At 39.4% G+C, this 27,581-nt stretch overlaps 1 protein-coding gene across 1 annotated transcript in view; it reads right to left on the minus strand.

Moving 5' to 3' along the window:
• The window catches only part of lrrc4ca (leucine rich repeat containing 4C-a), a 112,084-nt gene that overhangs the window by 14,064 nt on the left and 70,439 nt on the right, over positions 1 to 27,581 (minus strand). Inside the window, exon 2 of the mRNA XM_079809935.1 lies at positions 19,382 to 19,451. The gene's annotated coding sequence lies outside the window, so the exon portion shown is untranslated. The remainder of the gene's footprint in view (positions 1 to 19,381; positions 19,452 to 27,581) is intronic.

Raw genomic sequence — 27,581 nt, forward strand, 5'->3', positions numbered from 1 at the left:
CAACAGTTATTTTTGCAAATCATAAATTGTTACACTAAAAAATATTAACACATGAGATGACGGAAATCATTGTGGTGTGCCACGAAGATGTGAAAAAATAGGCATAAATCTAGCTTACAAATTATTCAGGCTAATTGTAGTCTAATAATTAAGGAGACCTGTTTGCCCAATAGTGGCAACTTCTGGCAAGACATATATGTATATAAGGACATCTAACAAATTGGTTTGTCCGTCAAGAACCAGGAAAAAAAATCGGTGAGGGTGTACGCAGCGATGTCCTCTGCTGGCGTCAGGTCCTGAGTAGAGGCAGATCCACCTCCCGTTACACGGCGTGCCCGATTGATACTGGCAAGCTTGGACTTTCCCCATCTTCTGATGTCATTGTAGCGCTTGCGGCACTGGTGCGACGTCCTGGGGATGCCAGCTGATGAAACAATTGTGGCTATTTCCTCCCACGCCTGTTTAACCGACGCTATTTTGGGTGGGTTTCTCCCATCCCCATACAACACAACTTCTCTGTCTTTCACTGCTCTTACAAGCACATCAGTCTCCTCGGCTGTGAACCGCTCCTGGCGTGCGCCTGGTAAATACGCCATAATAATAGCAATCCATAATGGAACTTGCGCACCTGCTTTTAAAGGGAATGTTGGATGACGCTCGGATTGGTTTATTCACGTTACGCCCAAACCACACCTATGAATAATGAAGCTACTTCAGACCAACCCATTTTAGATTTGCGCCGGGCGCAAGAGCCATTTATCCCGCCGGGAAAATAGCAACAGCGCCGAGACCCGCCCACAAAGTTACTTGCGCTTCGCGCTTTGACACTTGCGTTTCAGATCGTTAAAATAGGGCCCAAAGACAACCACTTGCTTATTCCTGAATGAATCATTGTTTTGAACCAACTGGATGAGTGAATGCTTCTACTCACTCATCATTTGCTTCATTCCTGAGAGAATCAATGCTTAGAACTTAATTGTGACTCGATGAATAATTCACAGGCACTTTATTGCCACCTACTGGCGTAATGATGTCATTTCAAACACAAACTTAGTGATTCAAACAGTGAAGTCCAGTGCTGTCGGACTGTTGAAAAACCGATTCATGGAGCAGAACTAAATACTGCATAATTTAACATACATTACAGTCAGTTAATGTAAACAATATGCATTTGGTAGAAATTAGATCATTTCAAGCTCCCCAAAAGGCCATGCAAAGAGAGTTTCTCCCTCTCTGTAATCCTGTGAATTCTGCAGCAAGGAGGATCTTGGTTCCACAAAAAAAAAAAAAAAAGAGGGATGAAAAGGATGACTCACGCCAAATCAGTAAAGAGCAACAGTGTTTCATTTATAGGGCATTGCGGAACTGCAGCTCCTTCAAGAACGGGGGACAAAGGCAGAAGGGGGGGTAACTACATCCATCACTGTACGCTCATTCTCGGGAAAGATATGGAACAAAGTATGTGGGCTCTATCAGACAGTCGCAACTGGAGGTTATGGCAAGGAAATGGGTTTTGGCAACCGCGAAAACAAAAGCAGACTATCTGTTAGCACCGCGCAAGTCCAGACCCCCACGGCGGCGGCAGGTGGGGACGCACTGGCAGGGAGAGTGGTGGAAAGGCCCCCACAGAGAAAGACGAGGCATCCACAGAGAAAGACGAGGCATGCACTGTCAGGAAAAACCCGCCTGATGAGAAGAAATGGAAAGAGGTGTCTGAATGTACACAATGACGATGGTAATACATGAAAGCTGAAATATAAGGGTGATATAAATACTGGTGCTCTATGGACCGACGATCTAATGACACGAGCAGGTCAGCTGCATTTTTTACAGCATGGAAATTAAGGGTGCGATAAAATGGTAGATTTTCCCTCCCTCCAACATCCTTCCCATCCAGAGGTTATTCAGTTCCGCAGCTGGATATGCATCACATGAAACTGAATGGATTCTTCTAGATCTCGTTCAATAACAGCCATGTCTAAGACCAGATGATGAATGACTTCATCTAGAGCCTTTTCCACAATAAAGAAGAATTACTTTTATTACAGGTTTCTGTATAGCAGGAGTATCATGAATGAAAGCATCATAAATACAGATTTGGACTGACCAAATTTATGCATGCACAATTGTACAGTTTAAAGATGATTTGTTCTTTTTTAGTTATGCTGGTTGAAAGTCTTTTCACATCCTGATAGCAATCACTAAGTTAAGTGGTCTATGTGTATTTATATGTATATATGAAAAGTTCATTTGCAAAAACAGTTTTTATTAATTTTCATAAATCATGTTTTTATTGTATTTTTATTGTGCATTTCAAGTATCAATCACACTGCAGTTGGGTTGTTTTGATTAAGTAATAATAACTCCAAACTCCAAAAAAATACAGGTAACCTACAAAATTAAAGTTCATTTAAAGTATGTTTTTATTATATATCAAGTTTATTTTTTTAGGAAAAGCAGATAATTCCACACTTCATGTTTCAGAGTAAAACAAAACCAAGGAATTGCTTTGTAATTACATTTAAGTGCTTTAACTTAAAACAAATAGGTAAAGAGCGGAAAAATTAGCCCATTAATGAGCATGAAACATTATATAGATGACAGAATTCAGCAATCCAGAGTTTATCATACACAATTCACAAAACATTACAACATTAAATCTTCGTCAAAATGATCCATCCTCGATTACTTTTGTCAGCTTTGATAAAACTCCTTTAGTCTTCTCCTCTCGGCTAGTGCGCCTTTTCAAAAGTGACTACCAGCCTTGTCACCTGACCTGAATACTGCGATCTGATTTGCTAAAATGGTCTCATCGGGTTGTGTTCACAAACAACAAGGGTGCTTGTCGGTTTGTGTAACGTGAACTCGCGATGCCTCGACAGTGGACAAGTCGGTTCCTTTTTTTAAAAAGAGGCGTTTATTATTTTTGGCAAATTAACTCTTCATATATACACCGATCAGGCATAACATTATGACCAGGTGAAGTAAATAACACTTATTATCTCTTCATCACGGCACCTGTTAGTGGGTGGGATATATTAGGAAGTAAGGGAACACTTTGTCCTCAAAGTTGATGTGTTAGAAGTAGGAAAAATGGGCAAGCGCGAGGATTTGAGCGAGTTTGACAAGGGCCAAATTGTGATGGCTAGACGACTGGTTCAGAGCATCTACAAAACTGCAGCTCTTGTCGGGTGTTCCCGGTCTGCAGTGGTCAGTATCTATCAAAAGTGGTCCAAGGAAGGAACAGTGGTGAACCGCCGACAGGGTCATGGGCCGCTGAGGCTCATTGATGCATGTGGGGAGCGAAGGCTAGCACGTGTGGTCCGATCAAACAGTGTATATCATCTCTGGAAGGTGTAGGACCATAAAATGTTTGTCAAAAGATTGCATTCGGTCCAAATGCAATGATATAATGTCCTACCTGCCTGTCAATGTATGCATTTCCATACATCTGCGCACATGCTCGCGCAAATATGGCACGTCATCAGCGCGTTTCATGCTATGAGTTAGACAGGCGTCAATCACCGAGCACCGCAACCGAAACAGCAGCCGCCTTTTACAGCTCCTCCTGAACAAAAACGACAAGATTATGCTGTGTTCATGCCATCACTACAGTAATTTGGATGAGATGGAAACTCATTATACTTGGAGTGGTTTGTGACTCGAATTTATGCGGTTCATTGGCAACACTATTAACGCCGAAATGAATCTGCAGCAGTCAGGTGGTACAGGTCAGTGCTCTTTAATTTGTTTACGTTCATTACTATTATGTTATGTGGTTTGAGGGTAAAGTAGCGCCGTCTCTTGTGACGCTTTGCAGAATCTGCTGTGTGCGTTCATGTGTTTTGAAGGAGGCATGGCTTTGGAGACGCTCTGACGGGAGAGTGTGATCTTATGCTATAAGGCTAGCTCGCTATTGCTAGCCTCTCCGAAAATTGCCTACCCCACCTTTAATAATGAAAACCAAACACAGTCAAGTAGGACACATTCTTGGATCAATATCATTCTGATCAAGCAATCCGATTTTTAGAGTTAGGTTTAGGGCTTGGATTAGAGACTATGATTTTTGGCCAAATGTTGTCGCAGGACCATAATTTCATATTTGGGTAACTCTAAAACACGAAGAACATGCAAAATAAAAAAAGTCAGCATCCATACTCAATTGACCTATCTATTTTTGCATCGACGGCTCCAGCAAAACCCGCTGATTTAATTAAGAACCCATTTTCTATTCTGGATGAGTTAGATTGAAGCATCGTAATTCTGCAACAGAATAGGCACTTCCAAAGTAACAAGTGGCCATCTGGCGTATTCTGTATTCCAGAACTCTTTTCAGAAACTGCACTGTTTATGCAAATGAGTTCTGTCTTCTAATTAGCATCTCTGCAAATACATCACTTCCCTCGACACGCCTCTGTTCAACTAGCCCCGCCCCCCTCCTGGACCTCAGATATCCCTCCCACCTTGTTGTCAATGGGCGCAGCAAAGTTTCTGCTCAATGTCTCCTTGGCGACCACTTTTCAGCTGGCACTGATTTACTTCCTGTCCTTGGTTACCATGCCAACCCCCCTGCAAGGAGGCATGATGGAGACAAATTGTGAAGTAAATCGTCTCAATCAACACCAAAGCCTTCTATTTCAACTAGTTATCTTTCGTAAAGAAGTGTCAAAGGACATTTGTGCTTCACCAACATCATTTTGTTGACATGAAACAGGGACTCGACATGAATCTAATATATAATTTAATGCAGAAAAAAAGGCATCCAGCTTAACGCATGTCAGCCACGTCAGATCTATGAATAGAAACTCTTCACTGCTATTTCTTGCTACCCAGAAAGAAATACACCTCCCTAATTGAGACGATTTTGTATTTTCCCATCCAAACTTAACGAAACGATTCACGCCACTAGAGTGTTGCATTGTTAATGCCTTCACAATAATACTCTCTCCGCTAGACTTGATTAAAATGTCAATAAGAGAACCAATCTTCTCTCTGCCAATCCAACAAACAGACAAAGCTCAGCGTATTAAAAACCCCTAGTGGATTTTCCTCACCTCATTTTGGTGAAATGTATGTTATCTAGTGGAATGAACCAATGACTGGTGATTGAAATACATTAAATAAACAGATAGAGCATAAATGCCACATGGCCTTTGCTGTTAGTGGCTTTTTTAGAAGAAATTGCTGTCAGCATTTATTGAAACTGAAATGGCTGAAGGATATTTTGGGGATGAATTTGTGTGCTTGTTGGAGCAATAAAGTAGAAGAGAGAGAGAGAGAGAGAGAGAGAGAGAGAGAGAGAGAGAGAGAGAGAGAGAGAGAGAGAGAGAGAGAGAGAGAGTGTGTATCAAAGAGCGATGACACACACACACAAGATTGTATGATGTAAGCTGTTCTTATGTAAAATGCTCCCTAAAAGTTCATTCATGTAAATTGGCTAGTGGAGAGCAGCACATCAGGCTTGATTTGCACAGACGTTCATCCATTTGCAGGAATTATCGTGATTATACAAAGGGCAGGTCTGAGGGGAGACATTGCTCTGGGACTAAATCTAAAGTAACTCCAAAGGACCCATTTATTAGACCAGTTAACTAGCCATTTGAATAATTGTGGCCTAGGCATTTACATCTAATCAAAAAAAGAAAAAAAAGATATTAACATACAGTTCTTAAAACAAGATACATTTACTTGAGAAGTGAAGCAAGATATGAAGCCTTGTTTTCAAATAAAATACCCTGATAACCCATCGGACAAAATGTTTTAAATTATTTAATGAGGTTCAAGTTTGAAACAAACAATGAAATTGGTGTGAAATGTTTAACTCATTATAAACGATAAAAACAAACTATAAAAAATGAACACAAGATGTATTAACTGAAAGCAAAAAATATATTAACATTTGACATTTTGCAAGATAAAAGTACATTTATCTTGTTTTAAGTATGTTTACATATTTTTTTACTGCAAAATAAATCATTCATTTTAGTCGTTATTAATTGTACAAATTTTCATGATTAAAGTGCCCCTATTATGTTTTTTTTTTAGAATATTCCCTTTCATGCGGTGTGTAATATAGCTGTTTGTGAATGTAAACGTACTGCAAAGTTGTAAAGTTGGAAGTGCATGATAAATAAAGTTATTGGGCCCTGTTTTAACGATCTGAGCGCATGGTCTAAAGTGCATGGCGCAGGTGCATTTAGGGCGTGCCCGAATCCACTTTTGCTGGTTTAACAATGGAAAAATCGGTCAGGGTTGTCCGTATTCTCTTAATGAGTCATGGGTGTGTTTTGGGCGTAACATGCAATAAACAAATCAGAGTCTCATCTCCCATTCCCTTTAAAAGCCAGTTGCGCTTGCACCATGGCGGATTCGCTATTTAAATGGCGGAATTCGTGAGCGAAAAGACTGAACGCTTCTCCAGAGAGGAGTCCTTTTATTTTTTAAATTGTAAAAATATTTGTGTGTTGCTGCACGTCCCTGTTGTGTGTAATAAACAGAGTGTACGCACGTTGTGCACCCGCCTATAGGCGCATATTACTAACGCACCCTTTAAATACCACAAAAATACTGCCCTATTGACTTTAGACCAGGTTTTAGTTGGTCAATGGTACAGTCGATTTCAGCTGCCTCAAAATAGCAACAATGCGCCTAAACACACTTTTTCAGACCAGCATGCCCAGCGTGCATTTGCTATTTAAACAACATGATGCTGGACGTGAAAATGATAACTGCGTTGGGCTGAAACTAGCAAAAAACACTTACATCGCGCCTGGCGTCGCATTGTGCCAGGTGTATGATAGGGCCCAATGTATCCCGAAAGAAAGAATAGACTCTAATCCCTATGAGTTACGATTCTACATCACTAGAAAATACATTTTCATAATGCCTGCCTTTGTTGTACGTTGTTCGCCTGTGAACAGCTTGACCCATCCTTCAACACAGGATTACTGACGACTGCTTCTCAAATCTCAGAGTTTAACGCGGGAATCGCAAAACTCTTGCTCTTGAAAGATGGGTCAGTATCCAGTTTATTTGGACCAGCTTGCTCCTTAGAATCACAACTTGTAAGTATAAATAATTATTGATGTATATATTTTCTACCGGGTTTTCAAAATATGTAGTTTTGTGTTTTATATTGTGTACGTTTATGCCTTACTGAAGCTGGTATTGATACAGTTTCCGCAATAACTTGTTGATGAACATACACTTGTTAATGCTGATGGTGAGGAATTACAGTTGTAACATCTCATAATGTACCTCAAAATGAGTAGCATATCACTGAGAAACGTCCTGCTCAAGTTGTCCTTGCTTTGGAAGTTTGGGTTGAATAACTTATTCTTCAAATGTTTTATCATCGAACTCGAATTGATGTGGTAAAATCAACGTAATCTTGACTGTCATTACAGTGTGTACAATCGCTGAGCTTTAGGAAGCCTCCAGAGCTGAAGTTCAGTTGTGGTGTAATCGCCGTTTGGCTTACAACATGCGCCGTAAGTGGTAGACCAATCACAACAGACTGAGACATCTGGCCAATTAGAGCAGAGTGGGTTCGTGGAAAGGAGGGATTTAGAGAGACCGCTTCATCCAACGAGTCGTTGAAGAATCATCGAACAATGTGGTGATGTGCAATGTATATTATGAGAAAATTAAAGGTTTTTTTTTACCTTTGATGCATGTAAACCTGTTGTAGGAGACCTCAAAAACAAAATTAGGAACCTTTAAAATAGCATAAAAGGGGCACTTTAAGAAAAAAATGTTTGGCATATTGATAAAACTGAAATTATAATAAATAGCACTGTCCACCATTGCAACCCCAGCGTTGTTTGCCAATCCACTACTGCATTATTAAAGTGCTATAGCCTGCATTAGGTCACATCCTTACGTAATACAGTGTGAATCACCCCTGACCTTTTGACCTAAATGTGAAAACTGGGCTGGGAGTAGATATGTGCAGTTAACCATGAGTGACTGACCAATGCATCCGCAGGGCGCCGCATTCACCAAACAATTGAGTCTAAATCATGTCCACGGGCTGCTCGAAGGATGGAGAGAGGTGTGAGGCCTGGCCTGAGGCAACACATTCTACAGACAAATGAGCCGTGCAAATTCCAACTACACTGTTGCACCCGCGCTTTGGACCAATGGTCCTGAAACTGCAAGCTCGCACATACATACATATTCTAACAGAAGCTCGGTTGGTGGATTTTGGGACAAAATAGCACTATTGTCAAAATAGTTATGTAATTCAATTAAACAATTAGTCATGAAGAGATGTTAAAAGGAACATGAAATGTTTCTGACACCTTTCTATCAGAACCAGCATTAACTTCTTGAGCAATTTGAGCTACAGTAGCTTCTGTTTGATCGGACCACACGGGCCAGCCTCCACTCTCAGCCGCATCAATGAGCCTTGGTAAAATGATCCACCACTGTTCCTTCCTTGGACCACTTTTGATAGATACTGACCACTGCAGACCGGGAGCACCCCACAAGAGCTGCAGTTTTGGAGATAATCTAACCCAGTCATCTAGCCATTACAATTTGGCCCTTGTCAAACTCTCTCAAGTCCTTATGCTTGCCCATTTTTCCTGCTTCTAACACATCAACTTTGAGGACAAACTGTTCACTTGCTGCCTAATATATCCCACCCACTAACAGGTGCCGTAATGAAGAGATAATCAGTGTTAACATATATATATATATATATATAAAGACAAAATTATTTCATATTTCATATTTTTATGTAAAAATAAGAAATACTAAAAGTGTTCGAAATACATTACCCTTTAGTTTTTACCTTAAAACCAGTTACCAAATCACAGGTTTTGTTTGAATTATATAAACTTAACTCCAAAAAACCTGCTGGTCTCGATACCTTAGATCCTTTCAAAGTTGGTGCACCTATAATAGCTGAACCTTTAACATATATTTTTAATTTATCTATATCAACAGCTGAGATACCTAAAACCTGGAAAACTGCCATTGTATCCCCAGTTTATAAGAATGGTGATAAAATGGATCCAAATTCATATAGGCCAATTTCAATTTTGCCATGTGTTGCAAAGGTAATGGAGAAATTAATTAATAAGCAGTTAAAAGAGTTTCTTGATGAATTTAACATAATTTCTGTGGCACAATCTGGTTTTCGTTCATCATTTAGTTGCATTACAGCAGTTGTAAAAGTTACAAACGATATGTATAATGCTTTAGATGCACATCAACTTTGTGCAGCTATTTTTATTGATCTCGCGAAAGCTTTGATAGTTTGATAGCTTTTGAAAGTTGATCATTCTATACTGTTATCCAGATTACGTAGTATTGGTGCATCTAATTTAACTCTATCGTGGTTCTCTAATTATCTTTTTAGTCGATCTCAACATGTAAAATTTGAACAAGAGCTCTCTAAGCCCCTAACTATTACCAAAGGTGTTCCTCAAGGCTCTGTACTAGCTTCTACCCTATTTTCAATTTATATAAATAATATTTCCCAAGCTGTCTGTAGTAAGAAATCTTTTATTCATTTATACACTGATGACACCATTCTTTACTCCATAGGATCATCGAATGATGACGTTCTAAAATGGTTACAAGATAGTTTTAATAGTATTGAAGAAGCTTTCCATGATTTAAACCTAGTTTTGAATAGCACAAAAACAAAGGTAATGTGGTTTGGAAAGAACCAGTGTAACAAAGGTATTACATCCTTGAACAGGGCAAATCTTGAAGTGGTATCCTCATATAAATATCTCGGAATATGGCTTGACAGTTCTTTAACTTTCACTGATCATATAGTAAATCTTCAGAAGAAAGTTAAATCAAGACTTGGTTTCTTATATCGAAATACTGTAGATCTGTATTTACTAAATTATCGAAGAAATATCTTGTTGAAACCACAGTTTTACCGTTATTCGACTACTGAGATGTAGTTTATAAGAATGCCCGTAAAAGGACTCTAGAACAACTAGATGTGTTGTATCATGCAGCCATTCGATTGATCACTGATGCACCTTACAGAACGCATCATTGTGAACTGTATTCAATCTGAAATTGGACATCATTACACATCAGACGGGAAATACACTGGTGTATTTTCATTTATAAAGTCCTATTAGGTTTATTACTCAAATATCTGCAAGAGTTGCTACTACCGCACAATAGTGCGTATACAACCAGATCATCTCATCATATTCTTTTAACTATCACAAAAAAGAAAACGGCCGTTCAGCTTTTGGTTTTTTATTACAACATGCAAATGTATTAAATGAATGTATATATGTATGTATTGTAAAATATGTTTGTACGATTCCCAGGAGATCTAATTCTCCTGCCAGGCTGTTGTTGAAAATAAGAACTTGTTCTTAAGTAACTTGCCTGGTTAAATAAAGGTTAATAAATAAATAAATAAAAATATATGTGGGCATGTTTTTGTGAAATATCAGGACACAAATCTGTATAATGACATGGGTATGACATAGGTATTACAAAAAGAGGGTGAAATATGAGGACGTTCCCCATGTCCTCACTTTTCAAAATGCTTATAAATCATACAGAACAAGGTTTTTTTCACAGAAGGTAAACTGCACAGTCTCCTGTGATGGGTAGGTTTAGGGGCAGGGGCAGTGTAAGGGGATAGAAAATACGGTTTGTACGGTATAAAAACCATTACACCTATGGAATGTCCTCACATTTCACAAAAACAAACATGTGTGTGTGTGTGTATATACCCACACACGCGCATATATATGTGTATGTATTTCAGTAATCGACAGTAATGATTAATAATTAATAATATTTAATAATCAATTTTGACTAGAACAACCACATTTGAAATCGCTTCCAGTTGTCACACAGGAAATGGCAAATGAAGACGAGTGCATTGCATCATGAGATACAGTATCACATGCCGACGTCCCCCTCTCTCTCCATCTAAAACAATTACACATTCGGATCCACATACACCATCAAAAACACAGAAAACATGACAGGAAATCGTTACCGTAGATAATCTCCTCACACATACATACAGACGTGACGTTATCTCTTACATCGCTGCCACCTGGTTTGATGCATTAGTGTAATTAGGCAGAATTGTGTCTGACACACAGATGCCGTATCGATCGGATCTGCCCGCAGAGGGATCGGACCCCGCTGAGGAGATCTGCTCTTACAATCAATGTCTAGATATTATTGTATGTCTGTCCGGACGCTTCCTTTGCGAGAAAAGTGTGTAGTTATGTAATCCAATTAAACAATACGTCACGAAGAGATGTTAAAATTAAGATGAAACGACACATTTCACTTCCATAACATGTTGTATTATGTTATGGATTGATTCTCCTGCAGCCTTGGGAAGAAGGTTGTCTTATTGAGGAAGTATTGATGTATGATGAAGTTTCACTTCTGGTGAAGGCATCTGTGCGTTCACAACCGATGTTCCTTTCACAGCAGCGTCTGTTCGGCACCAAGGACGGCGGCCAACTGCCAACACATGGCTTGGAGGTACGGGCACGTCTGGTGGCGTATCGCGAGGCACAGCTGTGGACCGTCAGAGATCATCAGGAAGAAAGTTGCCTGGACGGCACTAAAGGGAATTCACAAAAGTCAAATGCTTGGCTTCCATTGTCATTTAAAAAGACACCTACAACAAGACCGCGCCACCCGAAGAGTTCTACGTCATCCCGACAACCTGTTTTGCGCCCTTCAATAATAATAATCGCCTCCCTGGAGTGTTTTCACTAACCGCACTACGCTTGTCCTTGTTCCTTGTCATGCTCCAAGGTTGTCAAGGGGGCGTGGAAGGACGGATACCTCTTTCAGGATCATAAAATCAAGTGGCAATTCTGAGCCTCTCCAGTCAGTCCCGCCTGTATCAAATGCACTCATGTCTGTGAACAAATCCATCTTTATTATGTGGACACCTCAGTTTTTATAGTGACATTCTGTCTACCAATTAAAAGCAAATGATTACATACAGTATATACACATCTATTCAACCCAGGGCATGCATGTCTCAAAACAAGCCACCAGCACCACATGTTCACATCTGTGCAGCTAACAACAAAAAATGTGGCAGTAAAAATGTGCACAGCTCACTAAATGTTGACACAACATATTGGCTGTTCACCTGCAACAGTATTGAAACAAATGTCACCGTGTTGCACCGAGTAACTATAGGAACTGAATTGTAGGAACTAGCCACTGGGACAGTCCCTAGAGAACTAAATGTTCCCCTTTAGGGCTATTTTCCTGGTTGCATTCACACCACTAGTAACTCTGAAGTGAAGTAAGCATTTAAGGGCGGCATTCGACAATGTCAATAACTCTGTAGCATAAAGTTTGAGAAGTGCCTGGACCTCGTTGATGTTGGTCCATCTATCGCTGTTTTCTATGTTTGTGGAGTTCGTTTGTGGAGAACGTATATATAAACTGTGTGTTTACACTGCTTTTTAAAAACAACAATGTCAGTGTTTCGTATGGCATGCGTTTGGCCAATCATGTAGGGGAGCGCGGGGCAACGCGGGGTTAGTTGTAACATGCATGGTTTAACCCTTTCCACATGTGCCAGGATGACGAAACTCTGTGTATTTACTAGTTGCCATATCAACATTATTTAGAGAAAAAATTGCGGCAAAATTTAAAAATCTTTGGAAGATATTACTGAACATCCATTTAACCATAGCAAAAGTAAATTTCTTACTTAAGGTCATTTTTAATCTCTATTTTTTGTGTTTATTTAAAATAAGACAAATCTGATATTATTGTAATCTTATATCTGTTATTTAACAGTTGCGATCGTTCTTTAATGCGGATCTAACAGCAGAAGACGCAAGCTGCTGTTTAATTCCCCATTGTGGAGATGGGGTGTGTTGTAACACTGCGTTACAATGTGCCCCTATTAGAAATATGCCATTATATTCTATACTTTTATGAATTCTTTTGAGAAACCATGAGAAAAAGGTGAATAATGACTGAGAGTTAATGTTCAGAAATGATTCATTATTATTATGTTTTTAAGTATGCTGTTTAGCTGTATTTAGCAATGTGTTTGTTGTCAAACTCAAAAATGAGTATATTTTTAATTATTAAAAAATGCCATTATTTTATTTTAAAAAGTTAATACATTTATTTTATTGACAAAATGTTTTAGTTTGTCTTGGATATTTCTTTGATTATATCAGGTAACAATTTAAGCTGTAATTTGGTCATGTTACAATGTGCCCCCTAACATGTTACAATGTACCCCACCTACGGGGCATGTTGTCACAATTAACTTCCATTCTTTCGAGGTAAATCAAGAAAAAAAGTATAAACTGTATTAAAGAAACAAAACCACATAATTGTACTAGACATGTGTGAAATTAATGTGGGATAAAATAAATTCTCTGAACCCCAAGTGGATTTACACAGACTGAGACCGTTGTGCCCCGGTCTCCCCTACATTTGCGTCACTGGTAGTTCCTATTGTGCTGGGTTAGACTCTACTCTGAAGTAGGAGCTAATTTAGCCCCCCCAAAAGGTGTTTCTATAACTAAGGGTACGTTTACACAATGATGTACTAACAACAGAAACGTTTTTCCTTTGAATTTTTCTAGTATAGATGACAACGTTGTCAAACGTTGGAGGGATTACATTGGTGCCGTGACCCGGATGGGAGTGAGGTTTAGGGGGGTGAGTGTAACGGAGGCCAGCTAGTAGTTGCTGTGCGAATAAACCATAAACCTCACTCCTCTGATCTCAAGAGACGCTCTAGCGACTGACGCTACGGGTTGCAGCCTTTAGCCTCCTTGTTAGAGCGTCCGACTCTCATGCTGGAAGACCTGGGTTTGAGTCCCGCTTGGAGCGGGCTGTTCGAACAGGAGGGGTAACACTCATACAGTGTAGAGATTTGCCAGCTACAACAGAGAGTGAGACTTCTCTCCTTTCTTTCACAAAGGAAGACATTTTTTTTATAAAATAATTACTAGAAGTATATGAATAGTTTCTTTGTACAATGCACGACAAAAATAAGTGAAAAGATTAATACAAATAAATGAAATGTCGGGTGAAGCTACATCTTAAAGTATCTCTTTTCTACTGCATCAAAAGGAAGAACTCTGTAAATCTAGCATTAAAAGCCTCAAATAGCAGGAGATGCAGATTGCAGGCGAAATCCCTGCAGGAGCGCAGAGACAAGACATTCTCATGTTATGCTACATTTGTTGAATTAATAACAGATAATTTAGCTGCAGGTGCAGGAACACACTGTGCTCCCCGCGCTAAACCCAGCATCCAGGGTTGCTTTCTCCTCTGATCTGAAATCAGTCTCCACTCAGCAGATGTCTTTGAACGGCTTCTACACAATCTGCTACCGCTGAGCATCACGACTGAAAACAGCACATCAGTGTGTCCTCAACAGGCATCTGTACTCCCTACAGGCGAGTAGGTCTTATTTACTGACAGCTTTGTACTTTGCCCTACATATTGTCCCGATGACAAAATTTTTTTTTTCTTTATAACATCATTTATTAAAGGGATAGCGACCCAAAAATGAAAATTCTGTTATCATGTACTTCTCATGCCTTTCACAACCTCTCTGACTTTCTTTTTTTCAGTCGAACACAAAGATGATGTTTTGCGGATGTTGCTTTTCCATACAATGAAAGAGAATAAGGACGAAGGCTGCCAGTGTTATTTTAGTTTTTATTATAGCTTTATGTTAATTTTAGTTTAATAATTAATTATTTTAGTTTAATAAATAATTAACAATTTTGGTATTTTTATGTCCTTTTGTCAATTTATTCATTTTTAATTATTATTATTATTATTATTATTATTATTATTATTATTATTATTATTGCTATTTAGGTTTAATTTATTTGTATTTCAGCTTTAGTTTTTATTTATTTCCAGTTAATAAATTTAAACTTATTTTAGTTTATTGCCAAGGCAACATTTACATTTTTTTTTACACACTATTTATAATTTATTTTATCTTCATTTCAATGAACAGAAATAGTTTTTTAATACTTTTAACATTATGTTTTTAACAGTTAATAATAATAATAACCCTTCTATAACCTTAAAACAACACAAAAACACCATAAAAAAGTTATCTCGAAGTTGTAATTTCACGTTTAATTCATATTACTTGCAATTTCTTTGTAATTATTTATGAAATTTAGTGTTTTTTTATTTTTATTTAGAGTGTAAATTTTTCAAAGTAAATCCTACACCAAATTTAATTTTCTTTTTTCTTTTTAACTATTTGCAAAACAAATACAATGGTAGCCCATACCATAAAAGTTAAGCAACACAAAATCACACAAAAAGGGGCATACACTGTAAAAAAAATATGTATCAAATTTATAAATTGTCTTCAGTCTTTCTACTTCCAAATTTCACTTTCATTCAAAATGTTACTTGCTGTTTCTTTGTCATTTTTTGTCACATTTTCTAGCGATTTCTTATTGAAAATAATTTCAAAGGAAATCCTACAGTGTATATCCCTTTAAAGGTCCCCTTCTTCGCGATTCCATTGTTCAAACTTTAGTTAGTGTGTAATGTTGCTGTTAGAGCATAAATAATACCTGTAAAATTATAAAGCTCAAAGTTCAATGCCAAGCGAGATATTTTATTTAACAGAAGTTCCCTTTCAAAGCCTACAGCGAACGGCTGGCTTGGACTACATCCTGGTACTTCCTTCTTTAATTACGTCAGTAGAGCAGTAGAACAGACTAACCTCCGCCCACAAAGAAACGCGAAAAAGGGGGCGCGGTCTTGTTGCTGTCCCACGTGGAGAAGCGGACGGTCGCGTGGAGAAAAGGAACTGTTGCGTTGAGTGTGTTTATCGCCATGTCATCGAGACGCTGTTATTTTCATCCAGGAGTCAAATCACCTTTGTTTGGCTTTCCCAGGGACGCTGTAGAGATTATTGAACGCATACATCTCTCCGTTAAGAGGCGTGACCTTTCCAACGTGCGCTAAGCTGCTGTCAAATTACAACACAGGAACCGCTTTCACGTGCGCTAAGCTGTGGTCGAATCACAGCACAGGAACCGCTTGCACAATCAGAACTCGTTACGTGTTTCTGAAGGAGGGACTTTATAGAACAAGGAAATCACCAGCCGTTTTTAGGACAGTGGAAACAGCGGTATACAGATAAGTAAATAGTGTGAAAAATACTGTGTTTTTTTACACGCGAAACATGAACACATGTTATATTGCACACTGTAAACACAATCAAAGCTTCAAAAAAACACGAAGAACGGGACCTTTAAGAAATTAAATAGGGTCAATTTTCATATCCTGTCATATTTAAACCACTTTGTACCTTGGACCAACATTTATCATTCATACAATCTGTCAAAACGAACCTAATGTATGTTATGTAAGCTTCTGTCACATGTACAAACGAGCAGATTCAAACATTAAAATGGTCCTGATCAAATGTCAATATGCATGAGTCAGGACAGCCTTTCTGAAGGAGGCAGTGTCGTGTTTGATGCTTCGGATGTTATGGGCCTAATCACTGTGGTGTTTAATTAAACAAAGCAACAGAAAAGGCTGAGACAACTAAGGCGAGGGAGCAGTTGCTTTCCAATGTCACCATCTGTTATTTATACAGTTCCCGCCTCCTACGGGAGACGGCAAAAGGCCACATATTGCAGAAAAAAACATAAATCTATCACTTCAACTCATTATCTTTTTAATCAGCTGACCCAGGCTCCCCTCTCAGGGGAACAGCACAGCCGGGGTACATTCAGGACAGACCCATAACTCACCCACAGCTCCCCCATCTAAAAAAAAAAAAAAATAATATATATATATAGTGTGAATAATAGGAAGTGCATTGAATGAATGATATAGAAAAAGCAATCTGCAAGTGTGGATTGGTAATGCAGGTTTGATTACACAAATGTACGTCCACCTACACTCTAAAAAAAAAAAAAAAAAAAGAGTACAAAATTTTACCTTTTAAGGTACAAGTGGTCGTCACTGGGGTGGTACCCTTAAGGGTACATTTGTTGTACCTCTAAGTCAGGGGTAGGCAAGTTCGGTCCTAGAGAGCTGATGTCCTGCAGAGTTTAGCTCCAATCCTACTAAGCCACCACAGTATACAACTCATGGCTCCCATGGCTCCCAGCTCTCAGTGATGAGTTTAGCCAAACATTTTTCTTCACAACAATTATGGCTTCTTTTGATTTGAACAGATGATGTGTTTTGTTAAAACTGTAACAAAAACCACAAACTCACATAAAAAGTCAAGAGTCAAACTGGCCAACTGGCCAACTAAAGAAAACACTGATCACCATAATGGCGACCAAACATTTCCATATATCAAATATCAACATCTAAATCTCTGTTAATTCTCAATAGGAGCTTCTATAGATGTTTATTTAGGGTTGGAGCCAAATTCTGCAGGACAGCGGCTCTCTAGGACCGAACTTGCCTACCCCTGCTCTAAGTAGAGGAAAAAAATGGTATAACTGTACACTAAGAACCAATTGTGTACCTTTAAAGGTACAGTTATACGTTTTGTTTCCCAAGGTTTTTTCTGAGAGTGTATCTCCAAAAAGGTTATTAGAATTATTATTTTTTTTCCATTCTGAATTGATTTATTGTATTTACTTTTGGTAAACTTTTTTTGTTCCCTTTTTCACTTTTAATGACAACAGATTATTTTGGATGTTAAAATATTGTTAAGCTGGTAAATCCTATTTTTTTTTACATTAATGTTCCTGAGAAACTGGACTTCTGCAGGGGTGCAAACACACACACACACACACACACACACACACACACACACACACACACACACACACACACACACACACACACACACACACACACACACACACACACACACACACACACACACACACACACACGCACACACGCACACACACACACACACATACACACACACACACACACACACACACACAAACACACACACACACACACCCTGGGGTCAATAAGATTAAAAAATATATATTTTTAAGACTTTTATGCTCAAGGCTGCATTTATTTGAGCAAAAATACAGTACAAACAGCAAAATTGTGAAATATTCTTACAATTTACAACATCTGATTTATGTTTTAATATATTTTAAGATGCAATTTATTTCTGTGATCAAAGCTGAATTTTCAGCATCATTACTCATCATTACTACAGTTTTCAGTGTCACTTGATCCTTCAGAAATCATTCTTATAATTTCTTATTATTGTCAATGTTGAAAACTTAAGGCTATAGGGGTTGTTAAAAAACTATAGGCTTAATATTTTTGTGGAAACCCTGACATTTCTTTTTGCAGGATTCTTTAAGTTCAAAAGAACAGCATTTACTTAAAATAGAAATATTTTGTTACATTATACATGTCTTTACTTTCACTTTTCCTCAGTTTAATGTATCCTTGCTAAATAAAAGTATTAATTTCTTTAAAAAAAAATCTTACTGACCCCAAACTGTTGACCGGTAGTGTACATTATCATCAAAAATGTTTTTAAGAAAATATAATATTTTATTTCAAAGAAAATCATTGCTATTGTTTGGTTGAGTATTCAAGTATTCAAACATATTTTACCCTCTCACCAAACTTTTTTTTTTTTTTTCATGTGTTGTTGATTTGCTCTGTTCTGCAAGCCCTACAATCTATTGCATCTGAAAATCTGCATAAATATTTCACAAAAACAATTCCACATGATACGAGCAATTTCACTGTTGATTACGTTCTGAAATGATGCTGGTGAAAACGGCGTAGCTTCGCAAACTACAGAGGTCTAATTTGGTGATTTCAGCACACGATGGGTAATACAAAAATCAGATTGAATCGCGTATGAAAAAGTTTGTCTTAAATCAAAATGTGCTTTTGCAAGGCCTGTTACACTACAATATAACATATAGGCCTGGGTTCACAGACAGGGTTTATATTAAGCCAGGATTAGGTCTTCAATTAGGACATTTAAGTAGCTTTTATAAACATGCCTAGTGGAAACATTACTGGTGTGCATCTTGAGACAAAACAATGGCTTATAAAGCTTGGAAGAGCCGGGACATTTTTTTAATAACTGAAAGAAGAAAGTCATATACACCTAGGATGGTTTGAGGGGGAGTAAATCATGAGGTAATTTTCATTTTTGGGTGAACTATCCCTTTAAGTCTTTTCTGTGAATCCAGAGGTTTATGATTAGCTGATGGATTAATAAAAAATGTTATAGTTTGTCTGGGAATATTCAGAAAATAGACATTAATTGTAAAACAGTCCTGTTTGATCTCATCCAACTTCCTCTCCAATGAGACAGTCCTAGCAGTTCCTACATCGGCTTGTGTATGTCACACAAGATCCCATCTTCAGACAAGGCTCAGTGCCTGATCTCAAATCAGATGATCTGTACACTCACCTGCCAAGTCTTCCACAGTGCCAGCAGTTTCTGGACATCTTCACGCTCGGTTTCTCTAGCTGACTTCGCCCTGCACACACAAAAGAGAAGAACAGCCACGTTACAATTACAAACCACTTGGATGCTGTCGGTTTTTCAGGCTCCAAATGTTTAAAACGGGACCTGCAGGAAGACAAAGCCTAAAATAAAGTACTTTATTGGCATTGATGATTTCCGTGAAGAACCTTTAGCATCAATGGAACCTTTCCAACACACAAAAGATTTATATTATTCTTCAGATTATTAAAATGGTTCTTCAGTGGCATCGTGTACATGTTTTCTACTGACTAACTTCACACGGTTCAGAATAATAGATGTGCTTTATATAAACATCAGATATCCTCACTTGGTCTCGTTCACAATGACCTGCTAAAAATATTTTACAGTTTCCTGAACAGAGGAGATGACTCAGACGGCACAGTTGCTAAACAAGCAGAAGCATTTTTGTTTGATCCTCATCTTTCTCATGTCTAAGTGGTTTTGGTAAATAGATAGTGTGTGTGTGTGTGTGTGTGTGTGTGTGTGTGTGTGTGTGTGTGTGTGTGTGTGTGTTTCTGTATAGTTTGCAAAGAGATATTTTGCTGAGCTGATGGTTAACTCAAACTTACAAAACTTAAAAAAACGTGGAAAACCCAATGAAAAGCGGCTTTGCTACTGCAAATTAAAAGGACAGTTCACTCAAAAATTATCATTCTATTAATAGTTACCAAATAGAGTGTGCAGGGATGATGTCAAAACCTGGAAGACTAATTCGCAGATGGTTCCCTCAAGATTTTCCTTTATGATATGGTTTATCAGTTTATGAAAAAAAAAAAAAAACAGTCGGGGAATCCCTGCTTTGCATGTAAATATGAAATGACATAAAATTAAAAGCCTTCCAAAGACAGTAATACATGATTAACTGCAGTGTTGGGTGTAATTAATCACTACGTTATCAAATTACTGTAATTTAATTACTTTTCCCTTGAAAAAGTAAAGTAAGGGTTTACTCTTAATTTGTATGTAATTCAATTAGTTAATTCTGATGTAATTGCATTAAATACTAGCTATATTAGATACATGAACAAAATTATACATTTTACAGTCCATGAAAAGCATCATACACGTATGATAAAAGCACTATAACGTTACAATTTGTTTCCTTCAGATTTGAAATATGCACAAGAGCTGAAACATTTATGTTGTTAGTTTCTGGTCACCTTCAATTCTGAAACATTACTGCGAGCAAATTTAAAAATGGAGCTTTAAAGTTGAGGCAATCATGATGGTAACATCTGAGCGCATGGTGTCTGAAGCGCAGGTGTCCGAATCCACTTTTGCTAGTTTAACGACAGAAAAACCGGTCGGCGTGCCAGGCGCATGGTCCAAAAGGGTTGTACCTAGTCTCTTAATGAGTCATGGGTGTGTTTTGGGTGTAACGTGTAATAAACCAATCAGAGTCTCATTTCCCATTCCCTTTAAAAGCCAGTTGCGCTCGCACCATGGCGGGTTTGCTATTTACATGGCGGAATTTGCCAGCGGAAAGACTGAACGCTTCTGAGAAAAATCCCTTTATTTTTCATATTTAAAAATATATAAAAGCTGCTGCCCCGTGTGTGTAATAAGTAGAGTGTACGCGCATTGTGCACTGCTTATAGGCATATGTTACTAACGCGCCCTTTAAATAACACAAAAAATAGTGTCGTTTTTGTAGCCTTAAAATATCAACCCGCCAACAATGCACCTGAGCACACCTCGTTTTTAGACCAGCCCGCCCATGGGCGCACAAATGGGCGCGAGTGCATTTGCTATTTAAACAACGCGGCGCTGGATGTGAAAATGATAATTGCGTCGAACTGAAATTAGCAAAAAACACTTGCTTCGCATAGAGACAGAGCGTATGTAGGCCACGCCCACAACGGGGGGGGGGGGGGGGAAACAATCTAACGCTCTCCATTGACTTTGCATTGCGTGAGGCTGCATTCTTGTCATTTCGGACATATAACAAAAAACAGAACAATGTCTAAAAGCTGATATGTGACAAAGTGTACAGCAAACAAGCTAAAAAACACAGACATAAGTTTTTATAAGTTGTCGACCCAAAAAAACGAGAATTTTAGGAGAATAAAGTGGATAAAGGCAGTAAAACGTGACGCTTCAGCAGGAAGAATGCGTAAATTTTGGGATCCTGACACTCAGTATGCGTTTGTGTGCAGTAAACATTTTGTCAATGTTAAGTCAAATATCCAAATGTCAGTTTTATATATTATATTTCCTGTCTCTGATTACGTAGTTCTCATTGTAATATAACATGTCGCGCTCTGTCTCAATCGCCTGTATCCACTTTTTTGTCCTTAAACGCTCATTTTTTGGGTCAACAGCTTATAAAAACTTCTGGGTTTTTGGTTGTGGGTTTTGTTTAGCTTGTTTGCTGTACATTTTGTCACATATCTGCTTTTAGACATTGTTCTGTTTTTGTTATAAGTCCGAAATGACAAGGAGGCCGCTTCACGCAATGCAAAGTCAATGGAGAGCGTTCGATTTTTTTTCCCCCAGTGGGCGTGGTCTTCAGATTATGACGCGTGTCGCTCTGTCTCTATTGCGGCCGGTGTATGATAGAGCCCTTAATTTAGCCATTTTCTGTCCCTTTTGAGTGTCATGGCAAAGCATGCTGGGAAACAGAAATCCAAGCCCAGCCTAGGTTAAATGTAAGTTAGTCTATATTAAAAGAAACAAGTTCATAAAACTCAAAACAGTGAAACAATTCAGATGACTTAAAACGGGTCATTTTTGAGAACTCAAAAGAAAAAGAAAGTTCTAAATACTCATCACTAATTTGTTTAATTTGAGCTGGCTTTACTCAAACCAATTAATTGTGTTAAGCGTTAGAGTTTGCAGTGTGTCAATATCTAACATGTTGGACCTGTTTACAAATGCAGAATTTTCCTCAGCTTTTGTTTCCCCCCCCTCTTTAAATATTTATTTCCCCTTTTTGGCGCTTTCAAGTAATTTAGGTGAACTATGGCTTTTATTCAAGCTGGTAGTTTACACCACCAGAAACTATAATTTTCATCAAATGTAACCGCTAGAAATGAATTATTGTTGTTAAACCCAGCAGCAGTGCATATTCAAGCCAACTCAAATTGACTGCATACTATGATCGATATGATTATTATATTTAAGATTCTTCGATCAATATGAATAACAGGCAATTGAGCGTCTGGCCCCAAACAAACACACACACGCACAAACAACTACTATGGCTATTAATATGCAAACAAACCTAAAGGAAAATAAGTACTGCAATATGTACTCATCTGCACTAATGCTACTTTCCTCCTGTCCCAAGAAAATGAGGGGGTGTTACATGAGCTACAGTACATGCTTTTCAGGAAGTCTTATGTAATACAGAGAGAGAATGAGACTAATAATATGGAGAAAAGAGACGGATGATACACAAATGCACACATAAGCACTGCAAGGCTGAATCTCCCATGAGCACTGCATATATCGGCAATTCTTCAGAGAGAAGATCCTCATTTTAATAAACACAAGATTGTTCAATTGGTAAATATCAGCCTCAGATGTCCAGCCTACAGATGACAACCTACAATCCATACCTTGACCGTCTAATGCATGCAAAACTTAAAAAGATCAGCTACTTTCTCAAACCGGCAAGCTTTAATCTGATTGGAAGGCAAAATGCCACTTCCAGGAGTCAGAGTGAACTCGCTTTTACCAGTCTGCCTGGATATAAAATACTTTTTTTCCAAGTTACCAGCAGCTACAATGAGATATGAGATAATACTTCAGATTTAAACTCAATGTCAATCAAACAATCTTTTCCTGGCCAAATAGTTAAGAGCTCCAAAATGGACCTGACTTTAGTCAGTGATTTCGATTTCATGCTTTCTTCCAATAACACTCCAGATCCTCTAAGCCAATTGATACCATAAGCATGCATATAAACAAAGCAGCTCGAGTCTGTCATATATCTTGTGAGCCTGTCTGCTGCATTTGTTTGATCAACTCAAGGCTTCACTTCACATATTCGTGCAGCGTGCACTAAGAAACAGCCTTTGATGCTAAAAAAGTGACTCCATATTTTACCTCCTGTTAATGCTTAGACTCATCATTGCCATCATGAGCACCACAGTCCAATCACCGATGTTTCTCTCCCTTGATGGTGCTCTAGATCATCTTTTTCGTTTTTTTCCTCCTCGTGTGAGGTAGCCACATGTCTTCCTGGCAGGAGGAAAATATATGCTAGCTAAAATTAGTATAGCTGGCATACATATTTAAATATGCATACATTAGACAAGGATGTTGCGAGAAAAAAAGGAACACCCAGCAGCCTTGGGCTTAGTACTTTAAGTACTAAACTTTTAGTTTTTTTAAACATTTGTGTTCAAAAGGTAGGTATCAGGTAGTAAGTAGGTAGGTAGGTATGGATGGATGGATGGATGGGTGGATGGATAGATGAGTGTGGGTGGATGGGCATGTGGGTGGATGATGGATGATGGATGGATGGGTGTGTGGGTGGATGCATAGATGTGTGTGTGGATGGATGAATGGATGGATGGGCATGTGGGTGGATGATGGATGTTGGATGGATGGGTGTGTGGGTGGATGGATGCATAGATGGATGTGGGTGGATGGATGGATGAGTGTTTGGATGATGGATGGGTGTGTGGGTGGGTGGATAGATGGTGTGGGTGGATGGATGGATGAACGGGCGTGTGGATGGATGGATGAACGGGTGTGTGGATGGGTGGATGAATAGAAGAATGGATGGATGGATGGATGGATAGGTGGGTGTGGATGGATGATGGGTGTGTGGGTGGGTGGATGGATGAATGAGTGTGTGGGTGGGTTGGTTGGGGGAATGGATGGATGGATGGGTGTGTGGGTAGATGGTAGATAGATAGATGGGTGTGTGGGTGGATAATGTATGGATGGGTGTGTGGATGGATAGATGGTGTGGGTGGATGGATGGACGGATGGATGGATGAACGGGTGTGTGGATGGATGAATGAATAGAATAATGGATGGATGGATGGGTGTGGGTGGATGGATGAGTGTGTGGATGGATGGATGAAGGAGTGTGTGGGTGGATGGATGGATGGATGGATGAGTGTGTGACTGGATGAAAAAATGGATGGATGAACGGATGGGTGTGTGGGTAGATGGTAGATAGATAGATGGGTGTGTGGGTGGATAATGTATGGATGGGTGTGTGGATGTATAGATGGTGTGGGTGGACGGATGGATGAACGGGTGTGTGGATGGGTGGATGAATAGAAAAATGGATGGATGGGTGTGGGTGGGTGGGTGGATGATGGGTGTGTGGGTGGGTGGATGGATGGATGAGTGTGTGGATGGATGGATGAAGGAGTGAGTGGGTGGGTGGATGGATGGATGGATGAGTGTGTGACTGGATGGAAAAATGGATGGATGAACGGATGGGTGTGTGGGTAGATGTTAGATAGATCAATGGGTGTGTGGATGGATAGATGGTCTGGGTGGATCGATGGATGAGTGTGTGTATGTATGGATGAATGGGTGTGCGAGTGGGTGGATGAATAGAAGAATGGATAGATGGGTGTGGGTGGATGGATGATGGGTGTGTGGATGGATGGATGGATGGATAGATGAGTGTGTGGGTGGATGAATGGATGAATGAGTGTGTGGATAGATAGATAGATAGATAGATAGATAGATAGATAGATAGATAGATAGATAGATAGATAGATAGATAGATAGATAGATAGATAGATAGATAGATAGATAGATAGATAGATAGATAGATAGATAGATAGATAGATAGATAGATAGATAGATAGATAGATAGAAACAAACGAACGAATGAGGACCGACTTGGGAGAAAAAAAGAATATACATATATACACATTCCGAAGTTCTTAAAGCTACAGTAGCCTATTTTTCATAGCGCAATGAACTCTTTAATCTCAGCAGATCAGACTCTTTGACACGAACAAAAGATAAACATATGATCCATGTTGAAGGAATAAAAACAAATATGCAGTGGAGTTGTGAAGCCCAGAGTGTCAGTCTGTATCCCACAATCCAACTTCCCTGCCCACACATCCTTTGCCTGCAACCGGCAGCATCAACCCTGACCCAACAATCTATGAATATGTTTCCCATCATGCTCCCGAGGCTGGTTTTGACGCACTCCACTTTGGAGCCCTTTTATCTTTAAACTGCTGCTGTGAGTAGATCAAAACACCAACAGTGTTTTGTGAGAGTGCAAATGCAGCAGCGTATTTCCGTTGCTTCCAGCGTACACTATGGTCAACTTGTTTGATCACCTCTGTGGTCTTGTTTTCCTTCTCGTTCTTTGTTGTTCAGTGCAAGCTAGGTCCATCCTTTAGTCCCTGGGGTGCATCTCGGCTTTGATTTGAACCTGTGTAGGGTCAGGATGCATCACCCTCGATGAAAAAAAAAAATGCAGATGGCCTTTAAATCAATGGCCTGCGGACACACTGGAAATGAATGCAGAGGGAAGCTCTGCTCTACACAGGATAGCTGAAACCAGCAAGGTTGTCTGGTCCATTTGTCTTCCTTGAATGGTAAATCTATCTGTGTCTGAGCACAGGGTCCCACAACGAGGAAAAATAACGATGACCCTACGGGAGACATAATGAGGCATCATGTAAAGGTAGAGGAGAGAGAGCGTGAGAGAGATTGAGAGAGGAGGAGGAAGTAAGGCCAACCATAAATCATATTTAGGGTATCTTGACTTCCATCTAAAGATGCTCTTTGATGTGTATTTTTGTATAATAAAACAAATGTACTTTCCTAATCTGATGCATTCTGGAGTGAAACTGGATATTTGAAGAGGGGAAAAAAGTAGGACGGGACCATTTCATCTATCACAATTGATTGTTTAATAACAAGTGGGCGTTACACTCCAGAATGGAGACTTGAAGGTTGAAGGGGCGAGGCTAAAAGTAAAAGGGATTGGTAATGTGACATTTTAGAGGCAGAGCAAGTTGTTACATTTTGATGAAAGGTTGCAAAAACACTCATACACTATATTGCCAAAAGTATTGGGACACCCCTCCAAATCATTGAATTCAGGTGCTCCATTCACTACCATGGTCACAGGTGTATAAAATCAAGCACCTAGGCATGCAGACGCTTCTACCAACATTTGTGAAAAAACAGGTCGCTCTCAGGAACTCAGTGGATTCAAGCGTGGTACCGTGATAGGTTGCCACCTGTGAAAAGTCCATTCGTGAAATTTCTACTAAATATTCCACGGTCAACTGTTAGTGGTATTATAACAAAGTGGAAGCAACTGGGAACAACAGCCACGAAGTGGTAGGCCAAGTAAAATTACAGAGCGGGGTCAGCGCATGCTGAGGCGCACACTGCGCAGAAGTCGCCAACTTTCTGCAGAGTCAATAACTACAGACCTCCAAACTTCATGTGGCCTTCAGATTAGCTCAGGAATAGTGCGTAGAGAGCTTCATGGACTGGGTTTCCATGGCCGAGCAGCTGCATCCAAGCCTTACATCACCAAGTGCAATGCAAAGCGTCGGATGCAGTGGTGTAAAGCCTACCGCCACTGGACTTTAGAGCAGTGCAGACGTGTTCTCTGGAGTGACAACTCACGCTTCTCTGTCTGGCAATCCGATGGATTAGTCTGGGTTTGGTGGTTGCCAGGAGAACGGTACTTGCCTGACTGCATTGTTCCAAGTGTAAAGTTTGGTGGAGGGGGGGGGGGGGTTATGGTGTGAGGTTGGGGTTTTTCAGGGGTTGGGCTTGGCCCCTTAGTTCCAGTGAAAGGAACTCTTAATGCTTCAGCATACCAAGACATTTTGGACAATTTCATGCACCCAACTATGTGGGAACAGTTTGGGGATGGCCCCTTCCTGTTCCAACATGACTGCGCACCAGTGCACAAAGCAAGGTCCATAAAGACATGGATGAGTGAGTTTGGTGTGGAGGAACTTGACTGGCCCGCACAGAGTCCTGACCTCAACCCGATAGAACACCTTTGGGTTGAATTAGAGCGGAGACTGTGAGCCAGGCTTTCTCGTCCAACATCAGTGCCTGACCTCACAAAGCACTATAGGAATGGTCAAAACTTCCCATAAACACACTCCAAAACCTTGTGGAAACCCTTCCACGAGCTGTTATAGCTGCAAAGGGT

This window comes from Gobio gobio, assembly GCF_949357685.1.
Source record: "Gobio gobio genome assembly, chromosome: 25".
Classification (NCBI taxonomy): domain Eukaryota; kingdom Metazoa; phylum Chordata; class Actinopteri; order Cypriniformes; family Gobionidae; genus Gobio; species Gobio gobio.